The 12,714-nt window shown below is 38.0% G+C and overlaps 1 pseudogene; it reads left to right on the forward strand.

The window, feature by feature from the left end:
• Positions 1–1,219: 1,219 nt before the first annotated feature.
• Positions 1,220–12,714, forward strand: part of LOC122688530 — a 55,176-nt pseudogene continuing 43,681 nt past the window's right edge.

Below are 12,714 nucleotides of genomic sequence, written 5' to 3' on the forward strand. Positions count from 1 at the left end.
ATTATTCAGTACTGTTCTTAGTGTCTCTTTGCCTGAATTGCCCCTTGTATAATCTTTGTTCTCCAAACTTGGAATTTCAAACATACACAAAAGTAGAGTAGAATAACATTATGTTATAAAACCCAGTGTACTTATTATTTATATTCAAAAATTCATAATATACAAATATTTCTGTTAACTTTATGCCCCCACCCCCACTGTCTCCAATGGATTATTCTGAGCCTAATTCCAGGCAATATATAATTTTATACATAAATAGCTCATAGTTATAAAAATGTAAGGGATTTTTTTCTTTAAAAATCACACTTGCAAGTCCATTGACACATCACATGCACAAAAATTAAACTGGTTAATAGAACCAAGTGTCAAGTAAGTGTCCAAATGTGCACAGTTATCTTACTCATAGCTTCTCTCTATCTCTTCCATTCTCCCTGAAACTATCGTGCATAATTTGACAGATTAAAATCAGAATCTAAATAAAGTTGGCCAATGTCATTTGGTTGCTATCCCCAAAGTCTCTTACAGTCTGTCAATTTCTTCTTTTTTTAATCTTGTAATTTATTCTTGGAGACTTTGAGTTCATCACCTTTGCCTTCATATCCAGCACCCATTACCTTATTAACACTGAGTTCGCAGGCAGGACTTAAGCTCATCTTACTTATAGGCAGGTATCCCACTGCCTCAGTGAGAGACCAGAGTTTCACAAAGAAGACCATTTTGCCCAAGGACATATTTCCTAAAACCTGCAAGGGTGTGCCACTGCTTGAAGTAGAGCTTCATTTCTTGCATTCCCAAAAATGTCTGAGGCAAAGTGGTTTTTATTTAGGAAGGAGGGTGTCAAGAAAATGTCAATCATAGAAGAAAGTGGGCTTTAGTTACATCATCAGGAAGCTGCAAATGTTTCTGTTTCGCAGAGACTTCAGGGGCTGAGTCCTGCCGCAGAGGTGAGAAGAGCCTGCTGGTAGACCCTAGGCCTGAACACTTGCATGAACAGGAGCCCGGGTCCTCAGCTCTTCCACAGACCTCCTCTGTGACGCCAGTGTGGAGCCTGGGGCATTTTGCTTCAGCTAAGAAAGGTTCTGAGGACTGGAGGACCTGGGGCAGTTGAGCTGAGCCTGTCTGTGTCAGTTCACAGTAAGGACCCATGACATCCACGGTGGAATTCAACTCAACCTTTGAAGAGCGACATCACAACAAAGATGCAGATATAGAGGCAACGATGAGCAACGCGGCAGGAGGTCATCACCATAAAAAGGAGGGCGAGGTAGGAAGCGTGGACCAAGGGAATGGGATACACCAGAGACGGCACACACAAGGAGTCTGAGAGCGTGACTATTGTACTTGTCTGCTACTGTGGCCTCCGTGTCTGGCACAGGCACAGAAAACGCGTATGAGACATTAAATACATGCATGAATGAATTATTGCAGGAAAGCAAACCTGCCCAACCAATTAGAAGTACACATCTTGACAGATTGGTACAATAAGAGATATAATACCAAACAGGATGGAGAAACTGGAGGATGCAGGGAGCTGCCAGGTTGCTCTATTCTTCTGAAATATTTGTTTATTTATATTGGCTGTGCCAGGTCTTAGTTGTGCCACTCAGGATCTTCATGTGGCGTGAGAGATCTCTAGTTGCAAGATGAGGGTTCTTATTTCTGGCATGTGGGATCTAGTTCCCTGACAAGAATGTAAACCTGCCCCGCCTCCCCCCCCCCAACACTGGGAACACAGAAACTTAGCCACTGGGCCACCAAGAAAATCCCCAGATTGCTCTATTCTTGAAATATTTCCAGCAAGATTTAAAAAATCAATTACTTAATTTCATTATCATATTTTCATGAATGTCTAGGGACAGAATATCTAGCCCCTTGGTCCTAATATTCAAAGAGCCTGTGATTTGATTCATGAAACAAACAGCATACAGAGAGGATTTGCTATAGCTAAGGGGTATCTTGAGCAGAGAAGCACAATTGGTAAAGTCAAGACAGTGGAATGAATCTCATATTGTGAAGAGAAACCACACACATGTACTTAGTTTATGTATGCAAGGAAGAATGTTGTCTTCACTGTAATTTCAGGGTAAAAGATTAAAAATGAAACAACCGGCTTTATCGAGCCAAGTCAGAATATTTTATTTAAAATAAACACTTAATGTTCTAGTTTCAGCTGCCATAACAAAATACCATAGACTGGCTACATTATAAAGAAACAAACTTATTTCTCACATTTCTGGAGGCTTTGTCTGAGATCAGGGTTCCAGCATGGTCAGGTTCTTGTGAGAGCCTGAGGAAGCACAGTAAGGGGACATTGTGGGGTCTCTTATAAGAACCCCAATTCAAAGGCCCAACCCTAATATCATCACATTAGGGGTTAGGAATTCAACACGTCTTAGAGTGACACAAGCGTCCGATTCTTTGCACTTAGCTTTCATAATAGTTAAGTAAAGTGGGAACATAATTACGAGGTAATTGATTTGTGACCAGATTCCTTCCTCAGGGAAACCAACTTTGTTTACATTCAGGATGAAACTGAGAAAAACTCTCTGATTCTAGTTAATACACCTTGTGAGCCTCAGTTTCTTATTATAAAAACAAAGAGCTGCAACCTATTTTAAATAACAGAAAAGCAGCCTAGCCTTGATGCACTGCCTCTTGCAGGCTTGAGGAGACTGGGAAAGGAGAACTGTGATAGTTTGACAAAGTAGAGCAGCACCTTTGCTGCTAAATTAACAGACTATCACTACTTTGCTTTTAAACTTTTCCCACTTCTTTTATTTAGAAGTTTGCAGAGAAGATCTCTTCTTGGTAATTAATATGCTTCCACTTTCAGAAATGACAGGCTAAAAGTTCTACTTACCCAGATGGGAGCAAACTGCTTTTTGGCTTTTCTTCTTGAGAAGCAGCCAATACCACCATGGGTTTCTGGGTGAAATCCCAATGCAGAGACTCCCAAATCGCTGGCCTATAGGCAAAACACTCAATGTGTACCTGGTTTGTGCCAATCAGAAAAAAGAATTAAGAAATATAAAAATATGTAACTACATCCTCAAACATTTCCAGATTAGTTCAGAGAGGTTATTTGATAGGGGATTTTTATTTTTTTTTAATTGTAAGAAATAATTATTACAAAGATTTTGCTGTATTAAATAGACCTTGCTTTTCTCACACACACAAAAAATATGCATTTGTATTTGTGTATGCTTGTGTGCATATCAGGTTGATAGGTGAATCACTGAGTAATAAGATCAAGCAGATCTGAGTGGTGAGAAAGAAAAATCTCTCAATCTCTGCTTAGTTACAAAAGTAATTCAATAATCAGTGATAGTTTGAGAATAATGTAAAGATTATCTTTTGTATAAAACTTCATATTTGTCTTAAGCTGCATAGAGGGTAGAATTTTATTTAAGAGGAACATGGGCATGTATTTTTTTTTCAAAACTGGAAAATATGATTCTGGTCAAGTCAACGCCTCTGAGAGAAACTTCAAAATGTAGAAATCACCTCAACATTGTGTTTTCTCATGAAGAGAACACATTTCTTCCTAGTTGAGGACAATCTTTTGGCAGAAGGGAGAAAAGTGGCAAAGGGGGAAGGAATGGGTTACTTCCTGGTAGTGGAAATCACTGTGTTCATTATAAAACGTCACCTTGAAACACTAATTTATGGGTCATTTGAACAGCAAAATGTAGAAGCCAGGAAGGGTATATCTGAGAAGAGCTAGGAAGCAACTTATAGATGAAGCAAGACTCAGGACTAGCATTGAAGGAATGAAGGAATGATGTGCTGAATAGAGAAAATTTCATCATGTCTGAAAGCCTCCTTCAATCCTTTTAAATTATTTGTGAGGACAAAAATGCTCTGTTTTTTCTCTACATATTAAAGAGTGAAAATAGGTATGTTTACCAGTGTCTGCAGTGTTTTACATAAGTAAGTCTTGAAGAAATTAATGGCCACATGTCTTAGTTTAGATTATAGAATTTACTTTTCATACACATATATCTAAACAGCATTGGTCTTTGTGGCTCTGTGTGCACAAGATGTAGTAATAGCTATGTGCTTCATTGCTCAGTCATGTCTGACTCTTTGCAACCTCATGGACTGTAGCCCACCAGGCTCCTCTGTCCACGGGGATTCTCCAGGCAGTAATACAGAAGTGGGTTGCCATGCCGTCCTCCAGGGGATCTTCCCAATGCAGGGATGGAACCCAGGTCTCGCATATTGCAGGCAGATTCATCACTGTTTGAGCAACCAGGGAAGTCCCATTAATAGCTAAAGAGAATATTTTCTCCAAATATAGGTATGACAGAGATGGTAGTTCATTGACTTTCCCTCTAGCAATTCCCAATATTCTTTTTTTTTTTTTTAACCTTAAAATTTTAGGAAATTGTTCTCTTGAGACAAGGTCAGCTATGCTGTCAAACCAGCCTTACTGAAAATTCTGGTATTAGAACAAAATAATCAACAAAACCCCCAAAATGTCCTTAAGAAAAGTGTGCATTTTCAAGGACTCATGAATGCATATTATCACTAACTTTGTTGTTATCATCATATATTTAGACATTTCTAAGGAGATAAGGTTATGTCCCTGGAAACTTTCTTAGAAGTCCAAACCCAAACAAGGAAACCAAGTATAGAAGTTTAACTGAGAAGATGAACTCTAGAGTTAAGGTCAAGATTAATAAGAGGATACAGTGGTGTTCAAAGACAGGGTCAATGAGCACATCACAGATGCAAGAACTAGAGGCTCTGAAGAACTGGGACTGAACAGGTGGGGGTCCAAAGCAGGAGAACTGGCAGAATCCACCTTTGTGAAAATAGGGTTCTAAGGTTCAAAAGGAAAGCCCTGTCAAGCTAACTGCAGAGTCCTGAAAAGACTAAGGCTGATGAAATCACAGTCCAGGTCAACTCTGAGCGAAGCTTGATCATGCTCTTTCCCACATATGAATCTTTTTAAAGACTCTCTACTAAAGACATGTTTCTATTTCAAAACTTAGCAACATATTGTCTGGCTCTGACTCTCCTTCCAATTCCTGTCCTTCTAAATCATTTTTGAGAGCTAATTAGGTTTAGTGCCATTTTCAACTGCTACGTTGGAAGATAAGGTACATGCCTACATATTGTTCACTCACTGCTGTGCACATCTGTGCTCCATATCCATCTGCAGGGACTTGGAAAATTAACATCTCTTTAAAGGCAAAACAGGATTATAATCAAAGGGATGTACTTCTAATGGCCTTTGGTCTTTGTTCTTGAGGATACAACCTGGACTGCAATTGAAAATGTATTAAATCAGTAGTTAGGCTTCCAGAAAATTTTGGAGGTACTCCTCTCCCACACAAACACACATAGATAAAAAAACATAATTGGAAAATCTATATATGTATCTTAAAAAGAAAATGAGTATTAAAAATAACAAACAATTTTTGAAAACTTTGCCATGTCAATATAAAATGGAAATCCATTTATAATGTCAAGGAAATTGGTTATTGCAATTTTATATCAATTTTAAGATGCTTGAGATGGGGAGACCAAAAACAAAGAAAAATCATTAAATCTTGATTGCAATTATGATCTCTGAAGGCTTTAAGGTAGAAAAATATCCAACTATTCTTTCCCTATTAGAAGTGCAAATTTTTTTCCCCTACCACTTTCTATTTTATATTCTAGGTCTTAGTCCTTGGATTCAGAACATTTGTGCCTAGGAGAAAGAGAATAAGTTAAAGAGATGTGTATTTGTGACTCTTAAGTTTTACTTTAACTATTCTTCATAAAGAATATTTTAATTAGTGAATTAACTTTTATTTATCAAAGTTTAGGTGATTTATAATCTTACATGCCGTGTTAGTTTCAGGCGTTACACAGCAGGTCCTTGTTGGTCATCTACTAATACTGTCGCTGCTGTTAAGTCACTAAATCATGTCAGACTCTCTGCGACCCCTGGACTGCAGCACGCCAGTCTCCCCCGTCCCCATGGTCTCCCTACATTTCATCTATAGTAGTGTGCATATGTTAATCCAAAATTCCTGATTTATCCCTCCCCATTTCCTCTTTGGTAACCATAAGCTTGTTTTCTATGTCTGTATATCTACTTTTGTTCTGTAAATAAGCTCACATATAAATGGCAAACCACTCCAGTATTCTTGCCTGGAAAATCCCATGGACAGAGGAGCAGGGCTGGCTACAGTCTACGGGGTTGCAAAGAGTTGGACACGACTGAGGAACTGACACATTGTATATATACTTAGATTCCACATGTAAGTGATATCACGTGATATTTGTCATTCTCTAGATCGATCCATGTTGCTGTATATAGCATTATTTCATCCTTTTTTATGGTTGAATAATATTTCATTGTGTACATATACCACATCTTCTTTATCTGTTCATTGTGCAAGTGGACACCAAGATTGCTTTCACATCTTGGCTATTTAAATGCTGCTGCCACAAGCACCAGGGTGCGTGTATCTTTTTGAATTATGGTTTTCTATTGCTAAATGCCTAGGACTGTGACTGCAGGATCATATGGTAGCTCTGTTTTTAGTTTTTTAAGGAATCTCCATACTGTTCTTAAAAATTTCCTCTGTTTATTATGAGAATGCATATTATAGACACTTGAATACAAAGAGAAAAGTCTTATACTGTTTTTCATAGTCTCTGTACCAATTTACATTCCCACAAATAGTGTAAAAGGTTTCCTTTTTCTCCACACCCTCTCTGTCATTAGTTATTTATGGCAGAAAGTGAAGAAGAGCTAAAGAGCCTCTTGATGAAAGTGGAAGAGGAGAGTAAAGTTGGCTTAAAGCTCAACATTCAGAAAACTTAAGATCATGGCATCCAGTCCCATCACTTCATGGCAAATAGATGGAGAAACAGTGGAAACAGTGGAAACAGTGGCTGACTTTATTTTTTGGGGCTCCAAAATCACTGCAGATGGTGACTGCAGCCATGAAATTAAAAGACGCTTACTCCTTGGAAGGAAAGTTATGAGAAACCTAGATAGCATATTAAAAAGCAGAGACGTTACTTTGCCAATAAAGGTCTGTCTAGTCAAAGCTATGGTTTTTCCCGTAGTCATGTATGGATGATTGAGAGTTGGACTATAAAGAAAACTGAGCACCGAAGAATTGATGCTTTTGAACTGTGGTGTTGGAGAAGACTCTTGAGAGTCCGTTGGACTGCAGGGAGATCCAACCAGTCCATCCTAAAGGAGATCAGTCCTGGGTGTTCATTGGAAGGACTGATGCTGAAGCTGAAACTCCAACACTTTGGCCACCTGATGTGAAGAGTTGACTCATTTGAAAAGACGCTGATGCTGGGAAAGATTGAGGGCAGGAGGAGAAGGGGATGACAGAGGATGAGATGGTTGGATGGCATCACTGACTCAATGGACATAAGTTTGGGTAAACTCCAGGAGTTGGTGATGGACAGGGAGGCCTGGCTTGCTCTGGTTCATGGGGTTGTAAAGAGTCAGACATGACTGAGCAACTGAAGTGAACTCAACTGACTGATTCTGACTGGTGCTTCATTCTAGCTTTAATCACAGTACAAATGATACAACTCTTTCCCCAGGAAGAAAGGATTCGGTAACATATAGTGGTAACCTGGAGAGATGAAGGAATTGACAGGTTTGATGATTTCTTGAAATGGTCTTTAACCCTTTTAAGATAGAAAGAAAAGGAGCAAGATCGGTAGCTAGCAACACCCAGAGGATCAAGCCAAAGTGAGTTTTACAGTGTATTTTTAACTCTCTGGTGCTGTAGTAGGCACAAGGAGAAGGGAAGGTGAATGATATAAGAACAGAAACCTAGACATGTAGAGGGTTTGCTCCATGATTTATAAATGCAATTTATTACAAATATAATAAAACAGTATAGGCAGAAATCAAAGCAATAGGATGTATGGGTGAATGAAAAATAAGGCAATATAAAAGAATAAGGAAGTGAAACAGCCTGTGGCCCTGCTAGATTTGAGACCTTCGGATAGTCCTTTCTGCAAAGGGATGGATAGTAAGTATCACAGGTTTAGCAACTACTTGATTTTGACATTGTAGCAGAACTGTTACAGATAATATGTCAAAAAATGAGCATAACTGTGTTCCAATAAACACTTTGTATGGAAACTTAAGTTTGAATTTTATATAATTTTCATATGTCGCCAAATAAGCTGCTTCTTTTTTTCAAACCATTAACATGTATAAAAACGATTTTGAACTCTTGGGCCCTACAAAATCAGACCCCGGGATGGATTTCTCCCACAGACCTTCGTCTCTGAGTCCTGCTTTAGAGCCTTGTGCTCACACACGACTCTGTCTCATATGGGGATAGAGGAAGCACATTGCAAAACCCTCATGTTCTCTCTGACCACTGTGGTGTTTAAAATGCACTCCCTTTGAGTTACTTATTTTCTTGAAGTTAAAAACTCCCAATTTAGAAATACAGACATTAGAAGATCTGGCAAATGAAAGAGAATTGTGGATTACTTTTCCATTGAATGTTTTAAAAATAAATAAAAACAACTTTGATTGACATCACTGAACACACCAAAGCTTATTTCTGCAGATTAAAAAGCCAAATGCTATCTCATACAAAACAGAGACTGACATACATGTCAGACTCATTTGGTATTTCTGATATGATAAAAACAACAACAGAAAACAAAGACTTCAATAAGACCAATTAATTTATTTCTCTTTAGCATTGAGGCAAGTCATCTCACTCATCTCTTTGTGTACAGAGAAATACGTTTTCCATTGTTCTGTGCTGGGATGCTATTAAACACCACTGCTTTTTCAGTTACTCTTTATTATACTGACAGGAAAACAAAGTAACAGGGAAGCTAAATAAAAGCCATTTTCCCAAGATCAATTTGAAACGGTGGTTCATTTACAGTTTAGTGGCCTTGAAAATAAAGGAATGCTTTGTATTTTTCATCCAGTTTGTTATGGGTACTTTTGTTCAGTGTTAGTTACAAATGTACTATCTATATAAGAATGATTGTAGTCGTATAATGTTTACTCAGGCAGGCTGAACAATGAGAACTATTGTCTCCTATAATATTCTTCAAATAAAAAGATGAGTAAGGAGTAGTTCCACCTTGAAAGTACACTGCCTCCAAACATTGGCTTGGACTAGAAATTCTAGTACCTACATCTCCATCTGTGGATGTTAGAGAAGCCACCTTCCATCACATCATTTCATGGACCTACTTTATTCAACTGTTACTGTATTTCTCAGACTGCATTTATTTTCCAATAAACCCCAGGGTTTCTTGAGGGTGCCCACAAGCAGAAAGAGGGGCAAGCAGAAATGCACAGGGCCTGTCACCTCTGCCTAGATAAAAGACAGTTCTGATATGAATGTTTCATACCTATGAAACTTCTGCACAACATTCTATTTGCAAGCATATTTCTGTGGTTTAAGTCATGTGAAGTCAGAATGAAAAAGAATTTTCAGTAGATTATTCCCAAATTACTTGCTAACTAATAATCACGTTGATTTCCCTTCGGGTTTTCTCTTGAATGTTAACGTGTAGGAATACCGGTACTCAAATCATGGTTAATAATAAAAAATACCGAATGAGATCAGTGGTGTTGATGAAAAAAATCAGTAAAGAATCTATAATATGGACAGGAGAGAGTTTTACACGAGCCACACTGAGGACTATACCCTGGAAGACAGCTTCTGAGATAACTCTGAGGAGCTGCCCTGGAGAAGAAGCATGGATATCAACACAGTTTTCTGCCTTGTCAGGGCAAAGAACATCAAAACGTGGCAGGGATACATTCCCTTAAGATTAAAAAGGAGCAGTTCAGCATGCGCAGTGAGTCAGTGTGGCTGTGGCCCTTGGGAAGGGCGTCGGATCAACAGGACAGGGCCAGCTCTGAGACCCCAGCATTTAATCTTCATTTTTAGCATGGACTTTCTCTACTTTTGGCCAATGCACCCTTTCTTTAATAATTAAAGTAAATGTACAGTGTTTACTTGATAAGCCACAAACAGGTATAAAATCCACGTTAGCTCATGTAAAAGCCAGAATGACTCCTCCGTATCTCAGTATGTGAACCTTTCTTTATCCGTGTGAGTGGTGGAGCAAGGACCTCTAAAAATCCATTTCTCCTTAAAAACAATGAGAACATTATCAAAAGCTGTCAGAATTAGCTCCTTTTAGAGGAGTCTGTAAATTAGTCAAAGGCTTGAAACATCGTGGAACATTTTTTCAAGAAAGATAGCTGAATCTTAGCAATAATGAAAGTCTTTATGGCATTTTACTTGTCCTTTTCTCATCACCCTTCCCTCACCTCCACGGTCGCCTTGAAAACCAATAGTCTCAAAATCACACTGAAAGTCAGCAACCTAGCATGTACTAGTGAAGAAAGAATGGGTTTGGATCTTCCTAAAAGCAATGTTCAAAAAGAATTGCCATTATCTGATTGTTTGTATCAGTAAATGCCTATGTTAAAAATAAAAATCTCAAATAAATTATTGAACTTCTCTGCCTTAAAAATCTAGCAAAATAAGAGTAAATAAACCCAAATAAATCAGAAAAAAATTAAGTTTAGGGTGATAATAAAACAGAATAGAAAAATAATATAAATGTCACAAAATCACAGCTGGTTCTTTGAAGAGTTCAACAAAATTGACAAACATTAGCTAAAATGCCCCAGAAAAAAAGAAAGAAAATTTGATTTATGAAAATCAAGAATTAAAAGGGGACCTTATTACTGATATTGCAAATTTTTAAATTTTTTTTAAAAAGGTAATACTATAAAAATTATATGTCAACAATCTAGTAATCTAGATGAAATGGACAAATCCATAGAAAGTCACAAACTACTGAAAGTGACTCAAGAAAAAATAAAACTAAGAATAGATTTATAATAAGTCAATAGATGGAATAAGTAATCATGAAACTCCCACAAGAAATACGACAGGCTCAGATGCATCAGTGGCCAATTTATTTATTTATTTATTTATTTTAATTTGTTCATTTATTCTTTTTTTTTTTTTAATTTTTTTATTAGTTGGAGGCTAATTACTTCACAACATTTCAGTGGGTTTTGTCATACATTGATATGAATCAGCCATAGATTTACACTTATTCCCCATCCCGATCCCCCCTCCCATCTCCCTCTCCACCCGATTCCTCTGGGTCTTCCCAGTGCACCAGGCCGGAGCACTTGTCTCATGCATCCCACCTGGGCTGGTGATCTGTTTCACCATAGATAGTATACATGCTGTTCTTTTGAAACATCCCACCCTCACCTTCTCCCACAGAGTTCAAAAGTCTGTTCTGTATTTCTGTGTCTCTTTTTCTGTTTTGCATATAGGGTTATCGTTACCATCTTTCTAAATTCCATATATATGTGTTAGTATGCTGTAATGTTCTTTATCTTTCTGGCTTACTTCACTCTGTATAAGGGGCTCCAGTTTCATCCATCTCATTAGGACTAGTTCAAATGAATTCTTTTTGACGGCTGAGTAAAATTCCATGGTGTATATGTACCACAGCTTCCTTATCCATTCATCTGCTGATGGGCATCTAGGTTGCTTCCATGTCCTGGCTATTATAAACAGTGCTGCGATGAACATTGGGGTGCATGTGTCTCTTTCAGATCTGGTTTCCTCAGTGTGTATGCCCAGAAGTGGGATTGCTGGGTCATATGGCAGTTCTATTTCCAGTTTTTTAAGGAATCTCCACACTGTTTTCCATAGTGGCTGTACTAGTTTGCATTCCCACCAACAGTGTAAGAGGGTTCCCTTTTCTCCACACCCTCTCCAGCATTTATTGCTTGTAGACTTTTGGATAGCAGCCATCCTGACTGGTGTGTAATGGTACCTCATTGTGGTTTTGATTTGCATTTCTCTAATAATGAGTGATGTTGAGCACCTTTTCATGTGTTTGTTAGCCATCTGTATGTCTTCTTTGGAGAAATGTCTGTTTAGTTCTCTGGCCCATTTTTTGATTGGGTCATTTATTTTTCTGGAATTGAGCTGCAGGAGTTGCTTGTATATTTTTGAGATTAATCCTTTGTCTGTTTCTTCATTTGCTATTATTTTCTCCCAATCTGACGGCTGTCTTTTCACCTTACTTATAGTTTCTTTTGTAGTGCAAAAGCTTTTAAGTTTCATTAGATCCCATTTGTTTAGTTTTGCTTTTATTTCCAATATTCTGGAAGGTGGGTCATAGAGGATCTTGCTGTGATTTATGTCGGAGAGTGTTTTGCCTATGTTCTCCTCTAGGAGTTTTATAGTTTCTGGTCTTACATTTAGATCTTTAATCCATTTTGAGTTTATTTTTGTGTATGGTGTTAGAAAGTGTTCTAGTTTCATTCTTTTGCAAGTGGTTGACCAGTTTTCCCAGCACCACTTGTTAAAGAGGTTGTCTTTTTTCCATTGTATATCCTTGCCTCCTTTGTCAAAGAGAAGGTGTCCATAGGTCCGTGGATTTATCTCTGGGCTTTCTATTCTGTTCCATTGGTCTATATTTCTGTCTTTGTGCCAGTACCACACTGTCTTGATGACTGTGGCTTTGTAGTAGAGTCTGAAGTCAGGCAGGTTGATTCCTCCAGTTCCATTCTTCTTTTTCAAGGTTACTTTGGCTATTCGAGGTTTTTTGTATTTCCATACAAATTGTGAAATTCTTTGGTCTAGTTCTGTGAAAAATACCGTTGGTAGCTTGATAGGGATTGCACTGAATCTACAGATTGCTTTG

The sequence above is a fragment of the Cervus elaphus genome, chromosome 33 (assembly GCF_910594005.1).
Source record: "Cervus elaphus chromosome 33, mCerEla1.1, whole genome shotgun sequence".
NCBI classification, from domain to species: Eukaryota; Metazoa; Chordata; class Mammalia; order Artiodactyla; family Cervidae; genus Cervus; species Cervus elaphus.